The sequence below is a fragment of the Gymnodraco acuticeps genome, unplaced genomic scaffold, assembly GCF_902827175.1.
Source record: "Gymnodraco acuticeps unplaced genomic scaffold, fGymAcu1.1, whole genome shotgun sequence".
In the NCBI taxonomy this organism is placed as follows: domain Eukaryota; kingdom Metazoa; phylum Chordata; class Actinopteri; order Perciformes; family Bathydraconidae; genus Gymnodraco; species Gymnodraco acuticeps.
Window position 1 is genome coordinate 357,163 of NW_022991569.1, and position 25,285 is coordinate 382,447.

General features: G+C 40.0%; 1 protein-coding gene and 1 long non-coding RNA gene across 2 annotated transcripts in view; one reads left to right on the forward strand and one right to left on the reverse strand.

Annotated features, from left to right (window-relative positions):
• The window catches only part of LOC117533583 (RNA binding protein fox-1 homolog 1-like), a 380,569-nt gene that overhangs the window by 173,155 nt on the left and 182,129 nt on the right, over positions 1 to 25,285 (forward strand).
• LOC117533585 lies at positions 12,050 to 13,256 on the reverse strand. Its single transcript, XR_004567077.1, has 3 exons — positions 12,951 to 13,256; positions 12,203 to 12,272; positions 12,050 to 12,121 (listed from the first exon to the last, which is right to left on the reverse strand). It is a non-coding gene; the product is annotated as an uncharacterized LOC117533585 (long non-coding RNA).

The following is a 25,285-nucleotide window of genomic DNA, read 5'->3' on the forward strand; positions in this document are numbered from 1 at the left end:
TTTTAAATCCAGGCTGAAGACTTTTCTTTTTGTCGCTGCTTTTAATTGAACTATTCATATCTTAAACTGCACTGTAACTTTTATCCATGTACTTTTTTCTTTTAATGTTTAATTGACAGCACTGTAACTTTTATCCATGTATTTTTTCTTTTAATGTTTATTTTATTAGCTTTTCTTTTTAATGACTGATTTTAAATGCCATTTTCTTAATCTCTTTCATTTTTTGTAAAGCACTTTGAATTGCCTTGTGTTGAAAAGTGCTATATAAATAAACTTGCCTTGCCTTGCCTTGCCTTGCCTTGCCTAACTGGTTGTGCACAAGAACTTCTGGTTTTTCAGTATAAAACAGCATTTAAACTAAAGGTACATTTAAGGTACATTATGCCATCAAAACATTGATTTTAACTTCTAACAGTCCCTCCTTACACACCTAAAAGGTGTGTATAATACTGAAATCAATGAGTTCTTCATCTGAACTCTGCATAGTACATAACTCATATCAAAAACATACAATCAAAATGGAATGGTTCGAATATCCTCAACTTTACAAAAATACAAAAATACTTTGACTGTGTTCAAACATAAAAGTTTTCCCTTGTGCATAACTTGTAGTGTTAACATTCAATATGGTTCTTCAAAATAGCAGCAATGGCTTGGTATCAGAACATTTCTTCCTCCCTCCTTTCACAGAAACCGTTCTCATAATACACTCAGTGTTAAGGCACTTTTTTTTACAAAGTGAAAATAAACTACCCATTTTAGAATAGTAATGATTCGAAAATACATGAAATCTACCATATAGATCAGTGAAAAATAATAAAAATGAAATAAACTATCTTGGAATAGAATAGAGTAAATTGAAATAAAAATACACTATCTTGTAATAGTATAAGTAAATTGAAATGGATTCACTCCATTTTAGCATTTTATTTTGCTCACTTCTTCACATGATTTCATCATTTAAAGAATCACATCGGCTGGACATTCATTGAACAACCTCATCTCTGAACATCCATATCGTTTAACATCATTCAAACTAAACCATCATTTTCATCAACATCTGTAGTGGGGTGGGCCGTCTTGTTCTGCTAGCATTTGTAACTGTCTCCTCATGAGAAATGTACCCTCCCTCCTTTCATACCATTTAAGGTATGAAAGTAATATGTTCTCTAGAAGAGGCCGTCGTGATCAATCGGTATTTTAGGACATGGAATTAGTGCTACATTTAGGCCTCCCCTGGGCGCCCCTATGCTATCCTTGTACCCTGGAGCCTAAACTCCCCCTGGGACTGGTCTCTTAGCCCTACTGGCTTTGGGGTGGTCTGTTCTAATACAGTGATAAAGTCCCTGAAATGGTGTGAAAACCGGTGGAATATCAATAACTCATTATACTAATTTATTTTCATTTCTGGTCTACTTAAATAACTATGCTAACCCCCTTTAACAGTGTGTGGAACCTTGGGTGCTCTAACAAGGACTTTAAAAACAGAAGTCATTTCATTAATGGTTTGTAGTTCAATTCAGGAATTTTCACTCATGGCAGATATGTTTCTCCTTTTAAATAACATCTCTAAATGTCAGGTCATCACTGATTAAATGGATGAGCATTAGGAGGTGGTGGCACTTGTCTTTTAAAACTCATACTCTGGTGCCGTGCGCTCCCTCTGAAGCTGCAAGTAAGATTTAAAACATCTGCAGGGTGGGTTGAGCAACCCCTTCTCCCTGAACGATATTTGTTGTTGAAAATATGCACCATTAAAATGAGTGATCCAAGGCCCCGCATGTATTACTCCCAATTATACTAGTTTTTTCTAAATTAAAATCTTCAATCGCTCTTTGCCTAGTGTCTTTTTTAAAACTCTACATCTTGGACGACAAACAAATGTTGTTTCCACCTTAACAGTTCTCCTATGGTAATATCCATGCTACAATGGTGAAACCAATACTCTAGATTGGAATACTTTCTTTGGCTTGGTTCTAGCTCTATCTTTAACATTTTCCATTCAAATAAAGATTTGCCTGCTATCTATATTGTAACAAATTAAATCTTCCCCAAATTCTCACATGAATAATAATCTCTATAAGAATAATTTGTTTATATTATGAAAAGATTGAATAATATGTTCTACCCTCAGTGTGTTTTTAGGATTATTTTCTAATGAGTGTGTTTATGTGTAAACTCACTCACTCCCGTGTTCCTTCTCTCCCCCTCTGGTTGTCAAGCCATGACCCCCTCACGTTCTGCTGACCCATGCCAACTCCTCTGGTTCTGTCCTCTCCTCCGTCCTGTCTTCTCCTCAGTCCATCCGCACTTGGATCTTCCCGCTGTAATTCTTTTCAGTGGCCCAACTGCTTTGCATTTCATCTCCTCCTTTTCAGTCTCTACGCTGTTGCATGGAGTGGTGTATTCTGCTCTCATGTCCCACACTCTGCTCTTGTGCCAAATCTCGCGGCTCAGTATGGAACTTCATGTCCTGTTTGAGGGACCGATGAGTTTGCCTCTTTGTCAGCATGCTGGTTTGGTTCTGGATGCCTCAGGTGGAGATGGTTCTGGATGCCTCAGGTGGAGATGGTTCTGGATGCCTCAGGTCGTTGTTGGTTCAGCTCGGGTTGTCTGTCTTTAAACCGGAGGAGGAGGAGTCTCCTGTGGTGAGGTCATTTGTCTGAAGATGGGGTCGTAGCATTCTGACAGGCAGAGAGAGAGAGAGAGATCTCGGGAGGCATTACCTATAGTTAATTATAACATACTGAGGTAAAACATATCCAATCCTCTCCACTCTATTTTCCTAATCTTACCATTTGTCTTAGATGTTAAATGTCATCTAAACCCAATTAATGTCTACTAATGGTTGTGCCATATCCCTAAACATTGTTTCCACCCACTGTAACATGGCTACTCCAAATAACTCTTTCAGGAAACCATTTTCTTCTATAAATTAAAAATACCTACATGTTTCAAGCACCACATATTTCACACACTATAAAAGAACATCCCCATATTTTCTCCATCACTTTAAATCTCACTGTTATTTAGAACATAAGTAACTTCTGTGACTGGACATATCTGCAATGTCACCACAATCTGCTGGGGAATTTTGTTCATAGAGTTTGTACGTACAAAGCTGTACTTGTGGGTTAGTAGCCTGTTTAATCATTTTCAATAATTGTGCTCAGGTCTCCGGTCAGTTGTCCATAAACTTAACAGGGGTGTTTCTGGCACAGACTAAAACATGGATCCAGTGTATTTTTAGATTCCCCTAATCTGTAAATTCACCTACATATCCCAATCACTTAAACCCATCTCATCATTTGATACAAGAACTGCATATATGGGGGGTGAATCATCTTGATTATAACCGCCTCACCTTTGGGACCAAGTATTTCTAACTCCTCCTCTTGTTGCTCAGCTGATCTTTTGGCTCTAGGGATAAGTGAAAGTCTCTGAAACACAGCTGGAGTTCTGTTAGTGATGTGGGCATTCTCTATGAGTGGACTAATGGATCCATGTCTTACTTGATATTGTACTCCCCATCCAACCAGAAAGGTGCCAAGTGTAATGAGCACAATCAACAATGCTATTCTGACTCTTATCCCTAGGGGACCCCACAATTAGTTTGGCTTTGTTCTTGACATCATCTCTATTTTCTCCCTTGGTGTCAGTTACAGAATGTAAATAATGAGTACTATAATAATGTATACAAAAATTGGAGTCTTTTTCAGATGTAAAACAAAAATAGGTTTTCACTTTAGTGTACAATCTGAAAATCTATAGACAATTCATCTTTTGAGCTGTTTCTATCTTAATCTTATTCCTATTTATTGTTTTGTTCCAGCTCTGCCAAATCAGTCCTAACTCCCAATAATGTTCTGGAAGTTGCCAGTGAAGGGTGACAATGTGTGAGGTGGTGTCAATTTGCTCCTTTTTCTTTACCTTAAAACCGGAGCGCGTGTGAAGTTCGTTACAACTTCTCACTGTTCCGTCCACCGGGGATCAGCTCACTGTCTTTTGTGAACTTTCACCCTCACCCAATCACCTGGCCGAACAGGAGTCTCTTCTGGTGTCTCGTCTTGTATATCTGTAGCTTTCTTAGCCTGTGTAGACAAAACTTGGATAATATTACTCAGAGTTCTGACATATTCATTACTTTTATTCGTCTAATATCTAAAACTGGACCACTCCCTCCTTGGAGGAGGCCCAAGCTTTGGCATACCTTTTGTCGTTATGAGACCTATTATGAACTACATGTTATTATTTACTAACTACAACGTCACTGAAATCAACATATCTGTATAATCATGACACTCCCTCCTTTGAGCAGAACATGCTCAATTAATATTGCAATGATTACCCTATTCGGAACAGGACATGTAAAACCCATAACGTTGCATTAAATAAATATAACTTCTCCGTGTACCCATAAGGCGTACAAAATATCGTATGATGTATGGCTTTCTGATGGTATAAAAACATATTCACTCAAATCTGCCATTAGCACAAAAAATGGTTTACTTGTTGCAATAATGGCTTTTGTCCTGGTATTATGCATCATTGTTGCTGCGAAAAACAATACCCCTGGTGTCGCTAATGCGTCTCAATAATTCTAGGATTAGAGGATTGTTTGATACTGCTGTACAAATATATAATAAAATAATATATATCTAAACTAGAGGGAAACATACGAACCATTCTCACAGAGGGTGACATGCATGAAGGGCTGGTGCCCCTCACTCAAAATGAGATATTGCCTTACGCACTACATTATAAATCAGTAAAATGACTCAAGAATAAATAAATAAAAACTGATTCTTGAAACTGTTGTTAAAACCCTACAACTTCTTCATCCAAGCTCTCAATCAGTGTTATGTTATTTAATCTGCAGCTCATTGCCTTAAAACAGATACTTCAGACTAGGGATGCACCGAATATTCGGCCACCGAAAATTATCGGCCGAAAATGGTTAAAAAGGCCCTTTCGGCCGAAAGGGTTTTAGCACCGAAAAAATATCACCGAATGTCAGAACAGGCTTACGTTGGTAACCTAACGTGTTGTTGTGATGACGTAATAAAGACGCGGCGACCATGCTCGTGGCTGGCTCACAGGGGGGGGGGGGAACATTGACCTTTGTCATCGAAATTGCCCTGAGCCTTTAACAAATCGTATTAAATAATCTGATGACAGAACTGTAAACAGAATAGCTGAAATGTTAACAAACTAAATAACTCAGTTACCTCTAATCATTAACCCATGTTTGTATCATGTAGTTAACTCCGTGTGTTGCTGCTAGCATACATAACACCTGACGTGGAAACGTTACTCGTGATGGGGCTACAGAGCTGCTAGAAAGACGGTCGAACCCGGTGCATTCCTCCGTCTGCATGCGGTGCACTTTTGCTAAATGTTTAGACAAATTGCTCGTGCTTACATGCTAAACTCTTATTGCACTTATGGTAACAAGTATTCTCCACATCGAGACGGGTAAAGTTTAACCACACCTCGGAGCGCGTTCTCTCCGCCATCTCCGCAGTGTGCTCCGCTGCATGTAGCAGCTGCGTGTGTGTAAACTGCCCCGCCCCCTCGCACACGGGAGAGAGATCTCGTCTGATCGAAAATACATCATAGACGCATTTGTTGTCTTTGCATATTAGAAACGAGTTGGCGACACTAAGACTGCGATATCATGTTTTTTAGCAATAATACATGACATATATAAATGTACTGTATGCATTCAAAAGTGCTGAATAAATGTTTTATGGACCCATAATAGTGATTATTATTTAAGTTTTGCCATAATCATGTCTATTTCCATAATCAGGTAGCTGAACAACATTGGTAAAAAATGTATACATTATATATATATATATATATATATATATATATATATTTCTATTAATCATTTTCGGCCTTTCGGCATTCGGTTTTCGGCCAACTGTTTCCTATTTTCGGTATCGGTTTCGGCCAAGAATTTCCCATTCGGTGCACCCCTACTTCAGACCGATTATAAAATGGTGTTTATGAGAAAAATGTAATCTGACTCCATTAATCACATAATTGTTTGACTAAAAAACTACACTTCCACTAACAATAAATGAAGTTCCCCTTTAAACACAGCCCCGGTCTTCTGACGGGGTCTATCTATGTACTGGCTGGAAAATGTTGTGCCAGTCTCTGTCGCTCTGTCACTGTTCTCCCGCTAACAGTCACTCTCTAGTTCTGCTGGGTTCTTGTTGACTTATTCACTGGTTTGAGACAAGCGACCCTATCGGACACCTCCCTTTGTAGCCAGACTTCACCACAGCAGAATCGAGTTTCTGTTTTTCAGGTCTCAACAGCTCCACGTCAGGTGTATCGCCGCACCTTGAACTGCTGTCGGTGTAAACAGGAGGATTTGGTATGGATCCTCCGTCTTGGGCGAGTACTAGGTTTCCGTCTTCATATTTTTGGGTGGAAACCCGTCGTCTTGACCTCACTAGCTGTGTGAACACAATAGTTTTCCGTGTGGGGGAACAACATCACTCGTAATCTCTTTCCTTCTCATAATTACAAAAATAGTCTGCTAAATGTTCTATTCTGTGGATGCTTTATGTGTAAATGCAAATGCTACTCTCGATTTAGTTTTTACATTAAACATTAAACCTCTCCCTTCTGTGGTGACAGATATGGCTCAATGTAGCTGGATTTCAAAATACCCTTGTGCTGAAGATGCATCACCTGGTGGTCTGGCCCTCTGAGCTTCCTCGTTGTTGTGGTTGATACCAGGGTGTCAGTGGCATTTGGGTCATGTTTGGCAATGCTGTTCGTCTTTGACATCCCTGAGACCCCCTGCCTCCATTGTCATCATGGAAACCTCCTGGTTGTTGGTTCTGCTTCTGATTTTCTGGCACTATCTGAGATTTAACAGTTTGAGGTGTCTGCCCTGCATTCTCTGGTTCTTCCTGAGCTTGAATTGTTGGAGGTGTCTGCCCTGCCTTCTCTGGAAGTTTCCCCTCCCTTCTCCTTGTCTTGTTCCTATAAGCTACGGTGTCTGTTTTTTCTGCTATGTCTTCCCTCACTGGCAGGTCTGCTACTCGGACCACATTTATGCTGTGTGCCAATAGGCTGGCATATTCCAGATGGAGTATCAGACTTGTAACTCTTATAAATCTTTCTTCATCTTCACTCCATATAGTTCTTTTAATTGGAAAGGTTAGGTTGGAAGGCATCTGATCAGATTATTACCCTTTCCTTGATATCTGCAGTTGAGCCTGGCTCTGCGTCTAGTCCCAGCTTAGTTTGTTTTGGTGACATGCTCTCTTCCTATTCGAATGAATATTATTAAGTTATCAAAGATTAAGCACCAATCTTCTGACTAGCACCGTCGTTCCTGATCAGTAATATCCTATGTCATCCGAACCTAACTTTAAATCTGGGCTTTTTATTTTTTTTTATATGATTTTTAAAAAAAATAATAAAGTTAATTAAAAGATACAAATTATGCAAATTTTAAAATCTGAAATGATAAAATAAAAAATTGTACAGTATATGGTTTTGACTTTAAAATATGAAAATTAGAAATCTGGTGAAAATCTAAATCTACTGTGTACAGTGCATACCAAAGTGTATGAAATTATGTAAATGTCATAATTTGTGTTAGCTTTAATCAATTGGTGTTTGAATATTCTACAGCCTAGTTTGAAAGTTTCTCATCTTTTAATTAGAAACCACTTTGTAATTCTGTCCTGGCGATTTGCGCATGTGTTCATTCATAATACTCAAAATCAAGCTTCAAAATGTTATAGTATCTTTGTAATAATTCTGTATTACCAGCAGAGTGCGCTGTTGTAATTTCCAGCTCAATCCACTAGGGATAGCTGTTGCAAAACTGACCTCTTTTTAACAAGAAGAAGCTTATTTCCTTAAAAATGAGAATATGGTTAAACAACAGAGCACATAACCGCCAAAACACATTTGCAAACAAGAATATCTCAAATAAACCGCCAATACGCACTTACAAACAAGAATATCTCAAATACAGACTCTTACAAATATCAAACTTCCCACGGTAAGATAACCTGTCTATTTTATAGTTTCAACTCTGCCAAGAAATATGATTTGTCCTTCTCAAGATGGAGTGCCTAGGCTCATGTGAGTAGGACTGAGTACTTTCAAATTAGCATTTCACGAAATGGCGACTGCCATTGCTCATTGTAAACACGAGGACAAGACAAGATGGCAACTGATTTTCCAACCTTTGACCTGAAGAACAAAGGGATTTGAAAACACCTCGTGGCTCTCACAGCGGAGTTGAAATAATGAGGGTGATCTTTTAATTCTCAACACAAAACAACACTGCAGTTTAAAATAACATTTCTATGTAATTTACAATTATAAATGGGCCTTATACCCTTATGTCACAGCCTTCAACCTGTGTACGTAATGTTTTGACTTTAAGAGCCAGTATGGTTATCTCCTCTGTTTAAACACGCTATCATGGGACAAAGTAAGGCGCCAAGCAAACACTATTAGCAGAATATCGTCTGTCTAACGCACGAATGTCGCACTCCCCGTCGTAAACCACGTCTGTTAGAAAACAGAAAAAACAACCACTGAAAGCTTCAAACTTTTCAGGCCTTTTCCTCAACAAGGACTTTTTTAATAAGAAAGCCCCTTGCTGTAATTAAAACACTCACTCAACTGTGTTCTTGTCTCAACCAGTCCCTCACTGATTAATGGCCTAGAACCATTCACGTTTAAATTAGGACGTAACAAGAAACACTTTAAATGATTGCCATCACACAAATAACTTGTAAAAGTAAAAACAGCCTCACACTGTCCTTAACACAAACACTCACTCCACTTTGTTCTTGTCTCAACCAGTCTCTCACTGATTAATGGCCTAAAACCATTCACGTTTAAATTGAGACGTAACAAGAAACAATTGAAATGATTAGCCTCGCCGCCATGTAATAACAGACAAACAAATAGCATGCAGGGTTAAATATAAGACAAATAAGTAATTTGAACTCACCCTACTTGTGACAATGCAACGCCACGTGTTATATGATTGTTATTGTTATAAATGTGGTTGTTTTAACATTAATTTCCCAGCTATTTTCAGGAACCGAAAGCAGCCGTCCAACATAGTCCTAAGATTGTCCTGCATAAACTATTGAAGAATTTTGACGTAACAGGCTTCTTCTTTACCGTAGTTTGAGCTCTCTGTGTGTCGAATGGGTTTGCCAGCGGCTCCGGAGAACAGCCGCGTGTAGTCTCTCCCGGTGCAACGAAAATCACGTCGGGGTCATTCCAATTGTTAACTGTGATGGTTATTCTCGCGTCCAGGAAAGAGAAGCTTAAAAAGGAGACTAAATGGAGTCTCTGAGATGTTTTCAAATTGGTACTTTAATTAATAAAAAAGGCGCGGTAAAGTCACAAACAGGATATTGTCCGACAGAAAAGCAGCTGCCTCTGGCCCTCGCTAGCAGAGAAAAGAGGCCGAACCGCCCAGGTGCTGCTGTTATATAGCTTCTGCAGGCTCCTCCCTGGGGGCCGGCTCTCCGACTATTTAATGTCCGTTGTTACACATATCACAGTATACAGACATTGTACATTCAATATATATCTAAACACTCCTTTTCTCCTCCTTAACTCTTTCATGACTTTCCATTCAACACATTCCAAACGCTGTAATCAACACTCCAAAAAATACAGGAAATCCTTCACAGCAATTCGATTTCCGGTCGCTCCGAATGTTGTGACATGCTACCCACATCTGTAAACGATAACTTACTCAAATAAACTGTACCTTCATTTAATATCCAACAATAATAATATATCGACGTCTATAGTGGTAGTGTTGAAATCAGTAGGTTTCGGTGTGCAACATCATATCATATCGCTGCTAAATTCACCTCTATAGGAAATGGTATATTAGCCTCATGCTAAATGCTAACCGGAGGTGAAGGATTTTCAGAATAAAAGTCTAACTGGTTGTGCACAAGAACTTCTGGTTTTTCAGTATAAAACAGCATTTAAACTAAAGGTACATTTAAGGTACATTATGCCATCAAAACATTGATTTTAATTTCTAACAGGTTCCAGTCAGAGTGGAATATCACACAGGTGTCTGCAGCAGTGAGGTTCACAAGCTCTTGATCAGGTGTTTGATGTGGGCTGGCATGATCCTTTCTGCAGCGATGAATAAAGAAAACAAAGAAGACATTATTAATAATAGTAACAACAATAATATTAGTATAACTATTTATATAGCACTTACACAATAATTGCAAAGTGATTCTCACAACAAAAATAAAGAACAAAACAATAAAAAAACTAATTATTATAGGAATGTTAAAATACAAATAAATGATAAACATTCTGAGAGGCCGACTACAAAAGGTAGACTCAGACCCCAGCCACACGAGGACGAAAACGGCTAAACGCATAGGATTAACGCAAACGCAATCGCAAACAAGCTTCCGTCCACACGCAATAGTTATCCGGATAGTGTCTGCCCACACGAGACCGCTCCGTTTAGCTCCAACCGCTGGAGAAGCTGCAGTACATATGCAGGAGCCTGTACGTGGCGCTGTAACTTCCTCCACAAAAGCAGCGAAGAAGCATGGTTGTCATGGTTGCCCTTCTGTTTATTCTCCGCGGTGGGGGCCGAGGGAACCGGGCAGAGTTTTTCGACAGTCAACGTGTATTAAAGTTTAAACCTTCCGACAAAATTATAAAAGTGCCGGTCAAAGGTCTTCTTTGTTATTTATTGAGCTTTAAAACAAATGAATAATGACTCTATATAATATAATAATAAAAATACACGGAGCCTCTCTTTTTCCTCGCTCTCTTCGGACAGCGTCAGTGTCTGTTTCATGCAGCAGCTGATCCAGTAATGAGTGACCCGGCCGACAGTAAAAATAAACATATTTATAACTAGTTTAGGTAGTTTGAGAGGTGTCTCCGTCCTGTCAGATTAGACTTCACTCGCGTTTATGTCCATATCGAGAGAAAGATAAATAATCTGAATTCAGTGTGCAGTTTACTTTGACGCGGGGGTGAGCAGCAGAGGTGGGGAGAGGCGGGGCTATTGCGCAATCATTATCAGAAAATGATCGATGAAGCTGCAGTACATATCCACAAAAGCAGCGAGTAAGATCCCCCCCGGATGTGTAAGTCTGCTGTAGATGTTGCACAAAGAACTGTAGCATGGTCAGTAGCGTCCGGAGCACGCTAGCAACTCTGCGATCCGCCATTGTTGTTGTTGTTGGTGGCGAAACACATCAGCAATGGCGCGGGAAACGCGGAGGTGAGCAGCAGAGGTGGGGAGAGGCGGGGCTATTGCGCAATCATTATCAGAAAATGATCGTATAGGGCATACACACGGAGCTGTTTGACCCCCCAGAGCGTTGCGTATGCCGTTCTATCCACCTTGGGACCCGTTATCGTTTCCTCAGTCGTTTAGTGCCGTATGCGGTCGTCCTCGTGTGGCCGAACGGTCTATATGACACTAAACAGTAACGCTAACGGCCGTTTTTGTCCTCGTGTGGCTGCAGCCTCAATGGCTCTTGATGACATCAATGAGCAGTCCCAAAACATGCTGCTGTATAAAAAGAAATAGGTCCAGATTTCTTCTATTTAGTGTTGGATGATTTGTTGTATTGATTGCTGATGGATGTTAAGATATGTTTTACAATTATAACAAAAAGATTATTGTATTTGGAATCAAAAAGTTTACAAATCGTAGTTTTAATAAAATGACTAGCAATATAGGATTTATTCAACAGCGGTAAAGTATTAAGTTACTAAATGAACGTACACTGAACTGTAAAACTTACCACTATTTAGGAAAGGACCTGATCAGAAGGATTGACTAGTAAGACAGCAAAGAGGCGGAGGAGGTCTCTGTCATGTACAACCATTGGTAGATGTTACACCTGAAAGAAAGATAAGGAAATAAGACAACACAGGAGGACAAACATCTTCTTAAGTAAAAGACCAAATCATGTCAAGCTTTAACTTGAGGCTGTTTTTTCAGTCTTTACAATGCACAGTTGGAAATTACATTCCAAAAGGGCCGTATGCTGCATATCATCTCCTCCCTCTCCACTGTTTCCAGTAGATCTCTACTGCCTGTCCAATAAAACTGAAATGCCCCAAAACAATCATATTTCAAAAGTTAAAAACAATAACTTGCTTTTGGCATTCAAATGTATTATAATCTCACCTTTTTCCTGGATGTCAGGAAGGCGTTCCCTTCAAGTCCGCAACCAGTCATAGGAGTTCAAATGCAAAGCCTGAAAGATGACAAGAGCGGGAGACTTACATGTTACAAAATAAGTAATACCAGAGCAGTGTTTAGGACATGCAGAGAACAGATCAAATCCCCTGACAGGCTCACACACTTTGGTGATGTCCTCATCTGATAATGATGTTTCATTTTTAGCAGCAAAGTAACATTACTCAAGGTATATGTTGGACCCAACTCATGTACAGTATGTTTTGCATCTCCTAAACAATGGTCTGTATAGTTGAGTAGAAACAAACTGTCCCTACAGTTTCAGGTAGATTAACAAAGAAAAGTTTGCAATGAAGCACAAAACCCCTCTTTGTATTAAGCTAGCTGCCACAAAAAGTACAGCTTAATATGCTAACCTGGTGGACTTCATGTCCAACACAAAACCTCTAACGTGCATTACATTGACGATTTTAAACACAACTTAACTCTCTCAACTTGTAAAATAACGTTAATTTAACATACCCTTAAATAACTACATCACGTTTTTCAGGGGCAACACAAACTGCAGAAAACGTTAGCTGCTAACTGTTGTTAGCTAAGACAGCTAGCTCGTAACGATAGCCTCCTAGCAAACGTAAGGTTACGTTAACATTAACTTAACGTTGTAAGAAAGCAAAACGAACCTTCGAGACATATTTTACTCTCAGACTGGGTGTAATTGTGTAGCGTTGCTTACCTCCAGAAGGACTTTTAGCTGTTTCCCAGTAGAGACTAGAGAGAGCTGTCAGAGCGGTTGCTCTCAGAAGAGCAGCATTGGGCGGACCAGATAAGACCAGAGAAGACCAGATAAGAACCAGTTAAGTCTTGGAGCCCACCGACGTCTTCCATGTTGTTATTTTCATTTAGTAGTTTGCCTTATAGTCCTTCTCCTCCATTTTCTTCCTCTTCTCGAGTAGTCAGTGTGGTGCTGTTGCTTTGGTCTGGGTCTCTGGACCTGTGAGCTAACCACGCCCCGTTCATTTGCATATAAGGAATGGAAATGTCTCATCATGAAATACAAGTCACATGAAATAAGCCATTATGAAATACGAGTCTCTTGAAATAAAGAAACGCGTTATTATGAAATACAAGTCATCTGAAATAAATAAATATGTCATTATGAAATACGAGTCTCTTGAAATAAATAAATGTGTCATTATGAACTACAAGTCTCTTGAAATAAATAAATGTGTCATTATGAAATACAAGTTTCTTGAAATAAATAAATGTGTCATTATGAAATAAAAGTCCAATGAAATAAATAAATGTGTATTTAAATGTACATGTATACATATTTATTTTATTATTTATTTATTTTATCATTTATTTCATAGGCATATATATATATATATATATGTATTTATTTAATTATTTATGTCTATATTTATTTATTTAATATTGGCTTAAATGGCATTCCATAAGCAGTAGCCCTGCTGCGACAGAGTCCAACAGAGAGGCAGGAGCTGCGGGACAGTAGCCTAGAAGCAGGGTTGGGTTGTAACGGAATACATGTAACGGCGTTACGTAATCAGAATACAAAAATCAAGTAGGCTAACTGTATTCAGCTGGCGTTACATTTGAAAAACGAGTAATCTGATTACAGTTACTTTCGTAAACCTGAAGTGAATACATTTTGGAATACTTATTGGAATTATTGGTGGAAACATTTCCTCACAAAATGTAATATTCATTACTGGCAGAGCTGTGTGCACACTGCACGGCGCTGCAGCATGTCTGTGAGCGAGAGATGCAGCGTGTCTGTGAGGCCCCGCCCCCGCACGCAGATGAGAGAGAGATCTCTTTTAAAATATATTGAAAGTTAGAAACGGAGATGGTTCGATAAAATGTGCAAGATAACGTTTATGTAGCATTTCTTTATTGTCAAAATGATGACATTTCATAACGGGGTCAAATCAAAGTGAATGGCCTGCTGCTGCTGAATGCCTGGGGCAAGTGACTGGAAAAAGTTTTACAAGTTATAACATCGTTTCAGATAATAAATAATAATGATAATTCATTCTATTTAGGGGCGCCTTTCAAAGCACCCAAGGACACCTTACAATTCATAACATATTCTAAGGAAAGGTTTTAAGACAGTACAAAGAATGCAGTCCGGGTGATGTTTTTTATGTGTGGTGCAGATGAGAGGGAGCTGTCCAGAGTGACACCAAGATGTTGTGTTTGAGTTCTTGATAAGCCATTAAAACAGTAAAATACGTGTCTCCTGTTCACCAAAACATACCCATCTGTTATGGACAAATAAAGTATTCCAAAAGTATTCTAAAAGTAATCTGAATACGTTAAAGTAGACCCGATTCCAACGTTTAAGACACGTAACTGTATTCTGACTACTTTTTGAGCCATGTATTCAGTATTTAGTAACTGATTACAGAACACTCAATACCCCCCCCCCCCCCCCCGGTCTGCAACTTCAAAATTCTGGACTATATAAAAATCGCTGGCCCGCGATAGTGTCTATTGGATACATTTTGGCCCTTGGACAAATGTAGTTGGTGATCCCTGCCGTACTGGTTACTTTGCAGCCCGGACACATTTCCCCCAAAACACATTTAGACGCTATCGCAACATAGAAATACCTTTCAAATCCGATAATTTTTAAGACCTTCTGAATCATATTTAAGACCTTTTTAAGACTTGTTAAGACCCCGCGGGAACCCTGATTGTAACTTGTTTTAATTGTCTGAACTTCTCCCACCTCTGACAATAAATCCTGAGTGGTTACCAAAAAAAAACCCTGCTCTGAAGGTTATTTTCATTTTACAAATCCTGCACTCAGCTTTGCTTTCTCCAATATCATTGAAAAGCAGCCAGATGCTGCTTCTTTTTTCGGTTTTCGCTCATTTCTTGACTTTTTCCAACGCGCTTGCATTTAAATCCTTCTCCCCGTCGCTCTGTGCAGCTGGCCTGTACCATTACACATGCTGTGCCCCCCACACTTCTTTCACATAATGGTATGATCCTAGTGTGTCCTCGCATATGATTGGCCGCATGGTGGCCCAGCTAAATAAAGACCCGCCCCTGCCTGCAAGGATTCTCAGCAAGAGTAGGAGCGGCTGAAGATTCTGCTTTCCCCGACGGGAGTCTGCTCTTCTCGCGGCAGCTCGTGATCGGCGTGTTGGAGACCTCTGAATTAAAGTAGCAAGTCACCTCAAGTCAGAAGGCTCAAGTGCAAGTCAAGTCCCGAGTCATTGGTGTTCAAGTCCAAGTCAAGCCGCAAGTCTTTTGTGATGTTGTCAAGTCGAGTCTCAAGTCATAAAATGTGTGACTCGAGTCTGACTCGAGTCCAAGTCATGTGACTCGAGTCCACACCTCTGGCAGTTAGTAAGATTGATTTAAACTATTATTGGCATAGTGCTGTGCCTGTATACTAAACACCACTCTCACGGAACACCTCACTGAGTGATTTAACTCATATGTCTTACTTTCAGGTTTTTCTTTTCAGACACAGACCCCACGTCGTACTAGCCTACTTGTGTACTTTAAAGCGGCACGGCATCGTTTATAATTTGTGAGCGATTTTTCAAGTTGTCCGTCTTTCTTGAAAAATCCGAAGTGTTGCCAAACGTTTGATTTGTAGGTATTTTTCGGTGTGCTGTGTTTCTCTTTCTCCTCGACTTCCATGTGTGTTGATAACTGAGACTCTCGGCCTCCGTAGTGCGAAGCAAAGATCAAAGATCGTCTCTGCGGAGTGCTGACAGGATGAGAGGATATTATATAAATGAATCACACGTTTTGTTCAGCCGGATAATATCCACATGTTTACCCTACTTTTATAATTTTATAATCATAAATCTAATCGCCAGAAGCAAAATGCTAACGTTATTCTATAAACAAACTACAGCAGGGTCGCTGCTTCAACGTCACGCCAACTTAAGGCGAGACACCCCAGGTGAATAGGGTAATTGTTTTAACTTAAAGGTATCAGCTAGAAATTTCTCCAATTAATTACTTACAATAAGGCAATTGTCTTTTGTATTACAAGTTTTCTGAAATAGCATTTTTAAATATGCAAATTATCCATTATCTCATTAAATATGCACATATTTTAACACATTTCAGGAATCGAAATCTGAACTTTGGATATAGCCAGATTCAAAATTCTTGTTTCATTTTGTAGTCATATTAGTATCTAAGGCTTTTACAGAAAGGATATTGGATATCTCTTTTTATCACTCCATAAATCAGAAAATACTGTCAACAGCCCTAAAATATCCATTTTTGCCATGTTTTTAGGTATATAATGTTGTATAATTCAGGCTATGAATGATATATGGACAAACCCTTCTGTAAAAGCCTTCATAATATTGATAGGAATATAACTGGAAGGTTTGGTGAATGTACGTGCTACTGAAGTTGAAATTTCGAACTCAGAGTAGGAGAAAAAACTCATTTTGAGAAAACGACCTTTAAAGATTGCAGTGAGGCGCTAGCTAAACCCTCCTGTTCTTTGGATGACAGCTTGCGCATCGACGCACTCCGTGAAGGTATTTCATGTTCAGGGTCATTTTTTTTTTTATTACCTTGCTTCGTGCAAGTGACAATTGTTGTCGTCTTCTCTGTGAACGTTTTTTTCGCCGTTCTTTTTGCATTTTGAGATTTCAATTTCTAGCTGAAAGCTAACCAGGAAGTGTTTTAGCACACCACGTGACGCATCTGAACGAATCACGTTGTCGTAAATTGACACCAGCCAATGAGATTTCGTTTCTTGGTTTAAGACCCCTTTGTGCTTTCACGATTGGTTGCTGATACAAAGGAAATGACCATATTTGGATCCGATGAGATTGTGCAGGAGAGACACAGCTTTCCACCGATACCTCTGTTGACATGGTGCACACAGCGGTCGCGGTACTTTATGTTACGTTAGAATGCTAACTTTTGGTGAATTTAGGAGAAATCTACAGGCGCAAATAGACAAACTATAGTAAAATAAACACTTAAATGTGTATTTTGTACGTTTTCCTTCCAAAACCCTGAAAGAAAACATGTTATGGAATCAAAATAGCACAAAATCTCAAAATTGACCTGTACTTGAAAAACGATGTTTTTGCCTGCCGTGTCTCGCCTTAAGATCGATATTAAAAAATACAGATTGAAAATTGTACAAGTTGAAGCGTTTGTTTGAACAGTTTGCAGGAGCGCAGGTAATTGCTTTCAAGCAGAACAGGGCAAACAAATTTAGCGGGAGTGTTTACGTGTTTGGCGTAAAGACGTACAACGTCCTCCACAACTTCTGTAGTTCTATTCAGCCACATGGTAACAACCATTTTTTTTCAGACACGTAAACTCTTCAAAAATCACCAGTGGGGTCACTGCTGATGGATTTAATGTCGCAGAACAAAACGTGATCCGTCTCTTAAATTTGTGTCAACCACAGACCTTATTTCCAGCTATTTTCCAAAATCCTATGGAGAAATCCCGTTGACTCTGAGAGGAGGGAACCGGTAGTGGTAAAATGCTAACTCACTTCCAGGTTTTAGGACTCGTCACTGCACCACTCTGCACCTTTTGATATGCTGGAGAGCTCCGTGTCTCGATCCGCTCTGAACAGCTGGAAGCCTGGCAGCTGTAGCGCCAAGTCTGGGATCGATCCACACAATCAGCTCTCAGTGAAGCACAAAACAGAAGATGAAGAAAAGTCTCTATTTCTTCCAACAAGTAGCTGAAGCTCGTCCAGTTTATTGCTGATGGAATAGCACGTTGGAGAGAAATATTCCTAGTAACGGCGTGCGGAGTCCGCAGGAGCGTAGGGGCACGAGCGTCCCGGCCCGTTTCCCTCTCCTGTGGCGTTTCGCTGCTCGGATGCAGGTGAGCGCACCTTTCACAAGAATGTCCAATAATTCCACGGAAGAACAGAGAAAAGCGGGAAAGTAATCCGCTGAAGTTGTTTCTCTTATGTTTAGCGGCTCTTCCCTGGTGAAAGAGTTTGATGTACTGTATGTAAACAAGACAAAACAGAGCGCACCAAAACACAGAAACAGACGTCTGCGGCGCCATATCAAAGGATGGAGTATGGAGGGAGGGTTGAAGGGTTGGAGGGATGTAAGAATGGAGGAATGATAGGATATAGTCGTGTTGTAGAAATGGCAAATCCGGATCCTTTTACGGACTCTGAGTCTTCTGAGTCAGTAATTGAAGAGATCCGGATCATATAAGTCATCTGTGGCGAGCCGTCAGGGCCCTCTAGGCCCTCTGTGAGGGCCTAAGATATTCTACAAAATAATATTTAAAAACATTAAAAAAAATAATATATTTTTTTATATATTTTGTTATATATTTTTATATATTTTTTTAGTTATATTTTTCATTAGTTTTACCAAAATAACTTGATTTAATTGTATTTAAAATAACATTTCCAAAGAAATAAATCCTTCGAATCTGCCTATACAATTTCTGTTGGAATGTGAATGGTTAAATGAAAGAAGCTCCTCTCTGCATGTTACTGTGAAGAGAGGAGCTGTTGGACGTCCAGGCGGTCCAGCTATGAATTCACAGAGGGCCAGCTATAGTAACTGAACGAGAGAGTAATGTCAAATGACAGTACAATTGACCAATCATATCTTCCCTCTAAATGGGTGGGTGTTATTATCGCGGACTTTATCACAAGTTCCGCCCGCTTTGGAACGTTTCTTGTTTCCATAGCAACAACAACTTCCTGTCAACAGCGTTAACTCGCCTTCAAAATAAAAGCATGCCAAATTACACTTAAGACATACAACTGCAACGGAAGTAACAAATACAATGCAATATCCTTTTCAATTTCAAAGAACACAAATAGGGTTATTTACAGGTGTTGTTTTGTGTGGTAGAGGGTCGCTTTCATTGATGCGTTTTGCACCCCGGGCCGTTGTTTTGATATTCCGCTGAAGTATACGCTGTGATGTAATAACTTGAGGGAAGGGGTGGGGGTCAGAGGGCCTAGGTATAAAAGTCAAGGCTCGCCACTGCATTTGAGTCATATGAGTCAGCATCACCAAGAGCGTAGAAATCCTACCGGTGAAACCGAAAAGTTGATGCATTTCACAAGCATATTAAACTGACGTTATATTAACCTCCGCTACACAGTGTCTTTTGCTATAATAAAAAATGTTGATCACAAAAAAAAGGGTTATTTTGCGATTTGGCGAATCTGAGTCTGCTGTTGACTCGTGCATGAGGACGAGTCTGCTGGATCTCTGGATCTGCTGCTATATGGTTACGGCTCTGAGTCCGCACGAGTCTGCTATGTTTTGCACAGTGAGTCAGGATTTGCAAATCTCTGAGTCCCCACGAGTCTGCAGGAAGTGAAGGAAGTTCCCTTAATTCAGTGAGTCAGGGTTTTCGAATCTGAGTCTGCTGTTGACTCTGCTACGGTTACAGCTCTGATTCTGAGTCTGCACGAGTCTGCAGGAAGTTTCGCTGTTCCGCCTCCCCTGAGCCAAACGATAACTTCTGGCAGCTATCCTACTTGCTAAAGGGTAGGCAGATGGACTGGGGTACGTTGTAATGTGATTTTACATGTTATAAGGAGAGTAGCGAGTGACGCAATTTATAGTTTTAATTTGTACGTCACACAAGGTGTAGGACTCAAAGGACTCGGGTTAATCGAGAGGGGAGACTCGTCACGACCAGCTCATTATTGGATCCGGGTTACTGATCCGGATGAATCAGGACTCACCCATCTCTATCCAACCCAGTCTCATGGCATTTCGTATTCACCAACACGATTTTTAATCTATTGATTCGTGTTCACCAACACGATTGGGGCGGTGGTGGCGAAGTAGATAGGGACTTGGCTTGGCAACTGGAAGGTCACCAGTTCAAGTCCCGGCAAGACCAAGTGCTACCGAGGTGTCCCTGAGCAAGGCACCGTTCCCCACACTGCTCCCCGGGCGCCTTTCAAAATGGCAGCACACTGCTCCTAGGATGGGTCAAATGCAGAGAAACAATTTCCCCACGGGGATTAATAAAGTATGTCATATCATATCATATCTTTTTTCCGTGTTGCACAGCACGATTTTAAAAGCAATGTATTTCTACTGGTAATGTGTTTCGTGCCTGCAGCACGTCTTTTTCTCCGGTCGGGTCATGGAAGACCGGAAGCTGTGTGGTTCATAAAAACATGTTCTTACTCAATATCAAGCCACAATTATTGCTTTTATTTTAAATCGTATAATTTCGGACTTTTGTTGCCGTCTGTGAGGAAAATAAATGGGGCTCAGAGCCTCAGAATACTGAAATCTGTATTTTTTAAATATTATTTTCCTTCTAATTAGTTATTCTTTTCAAAATAACACACTGTTATTTACTCACCAATAACACACAATTACCCTTGCTTTTATTTATTGGTTTAATTCTATAATCTCTGGCTTTTTTGGCATCCGTCAGGAACTGAATTTCAAAATAAAAATAACCGGAAACAGACGTAGGCATTTCGAGCGATTACCCAAGATCCTCAGCTATGGTTTAAGCTAGCTGATTGGATGTTTTAGCCGCAATGCATGCTGGGATTTGGTGTTTATATTATATGAAATCCGGAAAACATTTTAAAAGAATAAAATAATACTTAATTCCGAGTGCTAAAACATCCAATCAGCGAGCTTAAACCATAGCTGAGGATCTTGGGTAATCGCTCGAAATGCCTACGTCTGTTTCCGGTTATTTTTATTTTGAAATTCAGTTCCTGACGGACGCCAAAAAAGCCAGAGATTATGGAATTAAACCAATAAATAAAAGCAAGGATAATTGTGTGTTATTGGTGAGTAAATAACAGTGTGTTATTTTGAAAAGAATAACTAATTAGAAGGAAAAAAATATTTTAAAAATACAGATTTCAGTATCCTGAGGCTCTGAGCCCCATTTATTTTCCTCACAGACGGCAACAAAAGTCCGAAATTATACGATTTAAAATAAAAGCAATAATTGTGGCTTGATATTGAGTAAGAACATGTTTTAATGAACCACACAGCTTCCGGTCTTCCACGACCCGACCGGAGAAAAAGACGTGCTGCAGGCACGAAACACATTACCAGTAGAAATACATTGCTTTTAAAATCGTGCTGTGCAACACGGAAAAAAGGGGAAAATCGTGTTGGTGAACACGAATCAATAGATTAAAAATTGTGTTGGTGAACACGAAATGCCATGAGACTGGGTTGCTCTATCGTGTTGCCAACAGAGTAAACCTAGAAATGTTGAGTAGCCCAAAGTTTTATGTTAGAAATTAACAGTACGGCTCCCCAGCACATATAAACTGCTGGATGCTAATTTACATATGTTGGGCAGTTTGCACAATAAGCATCAGTTGCGTTTCAACATGTCTGGGTTCAAAATGCTGGCAACTAGACTAATATAGGTAGGGAGGGACAAAGTGTCTAAATAATGTAGGGGGGGATGAAGCAATGTAGGGATAGGAAGGGGAATGGATGAAAGGAAGGGAAAGAGACGGCGGGTCTTTACATCGAGTATGAACAGGTGATTTGAGGTGAGATTAGGGCGTGGCCCTGCTCCTAAAAAGTGAACCCTTTGTTTTAAACAGAGCAGATTGCAAGACTATAAAATAATGTTTGCCTGGCTTGCCTGTCAGAGCAGCTGCTAGAACATTCTACACATATTTTCCGAGACTGTTAAAATAATTGTATCCTAAATTATATGGTTGTGTTTCCAAGATGATTCATTTTAAAATAGGGTGTGTGTGTGTGTGTGTTGCATTATGCATTATTTACAGCCTGCCTGATTGTGTGGGTGTTAAGCGTTCACACACAGCGGTTGCATAACGTTTCCACTCCTCTGTGACTCCAGGACTGTGGAGCTGACATGACTGCAACACAAAGCCTGCATGATATTATTTAAAGCATGGTTCTGCAAGAGTTCATTTTAAGATCTCGGAAAAAGAGTGGTATAATGTAGTAGTTTGTCAAATGACTCTATTCATAAAAGTGTATGTCTTGGTGGAGATGTAGTGGTTAGTGTTGAGTGCTTCATGATGGACAGTGAAATGGTTGCTGTACTCGACCGTCTTCCTTTAAGGCCCTGTCACACTGTCCCGAAATTGACACCCGATGGACACACGAATATGGAATTGTGAATTTCGCACGAAGATGGCCCCGAACCACACACGAAGGCAACATTTACATTACATTTAAGACATACAACTGCAATGAAAGTACCAAAAACAATTATGTTACAGTACTATGATACTGTACTGATATCTTCAGACTTTGTTCTTTACTTTATCCGTCGTTATATGTAGAAAATATTACGTTTTCTCCGTAATGTTGTTTCCATAACAACAACAACTTCCTGTCAACTGTCCTTCAAAATAATATATTATATCCTTTTTAGTTTCACAGAACACAAATTGGGTTATTTACATAATATATTTACATGATTTTGTTGTGCAATAAAACAACGCGATGGACACACGATAAAGGAAATGTTCAAATTCGGCTGTGATCGTAGCAACATCGGGCCATTCGTGAGGGCATCTTAAGCCATCGTATGACCGCCGGTGGAGTTTCTCAGTCTCCGGCAGCAACTTCGTGAGCGGTGGCAAAATCTTTGGCATGCCAAAAAATTGCCGAAGGACCTTGCGAAGGTTCATTATCGTGTTGAATTTGTGTCAATTGTGCCCTTCGTAAGGCCATCGTGAGGGCATCTTGTTATCATCGGTGCCATCGGGCATTCGCCCCGATCAGAGTGAGGGTGAATGCACCGATGATAACACGAAGATGACACGATTTGACAAGATGCCCTCACGAGTGCCTTACGAAGTTGCCGCTCACGAAGTTGCTGCCGGAGCCTGAGAAACTCCACCGGCGGTCATACGATGGCTTAAGATGCCCTCACGAATGGCCCGATGTTGCTACGATCACAGCCGAATTTGAACATTTCCTTTATCGTGTGTCCATCGTGTGTCAATTTCGGGACAGTGTGACAGGGCCTTTACCAGTAGTCTTAACTGCATCTCCAAATCCTCGGATTTGGACACTACTTAACTGGTCTTCAAATGAACTCAGAAATGTAAGGAAACTATCAATATACTGTTCATGTAGGACACAGGATTTATAGCTAAGAGTTCTGTTCAGGACAAAGGACAGATGTCGCACTCAGTTCATCCAACAAAAAACTTCAAATCCCAGCCACTTCCAGTCACAACCGGTGTTCCCCAGGGCTTAGTCCTGGGGCCTCTTCTTTTTATCATCTATTTACTTCCTCTTGGCAATATCTTCCGTAAACACAACATCCACTTTCATTGCTACGCGGATGACACCCAGCTCTACTTGTCCTCCAAACCAACCACCATCCTCCATCCTCCATCCTCCCTGTCTGACTGCTTACAGGACATAAAATCCTGGTTCTCCTCTAACTTTCTCAAACTTAACGACAGTAAAACTGAGGTTCTCCTCATTGGCACAAAATCCACCCTAATCAAACCTGACAGTTTCTCCATTAAAATAGACAACTCTTCAGTCTCCCCCTCCCCTCAGGTTAAGAGTCTGGGTGTCATCCTCGACGGCACACTTTCATTCAAATCTCACATCAGTCATATCACTCAGTCTGCCTATTTCCATCTACGCAACATCAACCGCCTCCGCCCCTCCCTTAACCCTAAGACCACCGCCATTCTTGTTCACACCCTGGTCACTTCCCGCATCGACTACTGCAACTCCCTTCTCTTTGGTCTCCCTCTCAAATCCATCCACAGACTTCAACTGGTTCAGAACTCTGCCGCCCGCATCATCACCAGAACCCCCTCCATTAACCACATCACTCCTGTTCTTCAGCAACTTCACTGGCTCCCCGTCAAATCCCGTATCGTTTTTAAGATTCTGCTCCTCACCTTTAAGGCCATCCATAACCTCACTCCTCTGTACCTCTCCGACCTCCTGCACATCAACACACCCATCCGCACACTCAGGTCTTCTGCTTCCCTCAGCCTGACTGCACCCCCCTTCCGTTTAACCACCATGGGGTCTAGAGCCTTCAGCCGCTCTGCACCCCGCCTCTGGAACTCCCTCCCACCTGACATCCGCAACACTGACCCTCTCCCCATTTTCAAATCACATCTCAAAACATATCTCTTCACACTCGCATATCCACCCTGATCATTATCCATCACAAATCCTCTGTTTTATTGATTTGGTTATTTGATTTGTTATATACTGCATTGTCTTGTTTATGTCTCTTATGCTGGTGTTATGTATTGTGTATCTTGTTTTTTATGTGTTTGTACGGCAACCTTGAGAGCCTTGAAAGGCGCCTATATACAATAAATGCATTATTATTATTATTATGTCTACATTCTCAAGAAATGCTGGTGATGTGGAGCGTTCTTCAGTTAGGCCAAATTATATTATATTGATAACATATTTATGTTACTGTTGAGTGACTTATTGACCTTTTCTCTACCTCGACAGTCAGATCAAAACGTTAGACTTGTACAAACTACATGAAACCTTCAGAAGGCATATTCCAGGGAAGTATTCTGATAGGAGGGAGGGTCCGTCAAAATACTCACACAAACTTGGGTCTATATTTGTCTATATTTTATAATATATTTGTTGTAAAACCACAATGCCCAAGAGCCGTTTAAGACCCCAGGCATGAGGAAGTTTATTAGAGTTATTTAGGGCAGACTTAATAAATTAGGACATAGCGTCGCCAATGCAACTACAATTACTTTATATGGTTTAAACAAGCTAAGATAGTTTGTTGGAACAAGCAACAATTGTCAACATGAAGTATTACAGTTACCAAAATATGACAGTACAAAGAAAAGAAAGAATATATAATACCTTCCTGGCCGCAATAAAATCATGCTTATCGTGTGTAGATAACGTACAATAAAATATTTGTTTAAATGATACAGTAAGACAATTGGAAAGAACATATTTCTTAAAATATTTGATAAAATAAAACAATATTTAATATTGATTTTGACATCAGTCCAATCACAAAGACCAGACTTTATATTCCCAGAAATCAGTGGAGCTTTTGCCATAACTGTTTAGTGTTTGGACAACAATGTCACAG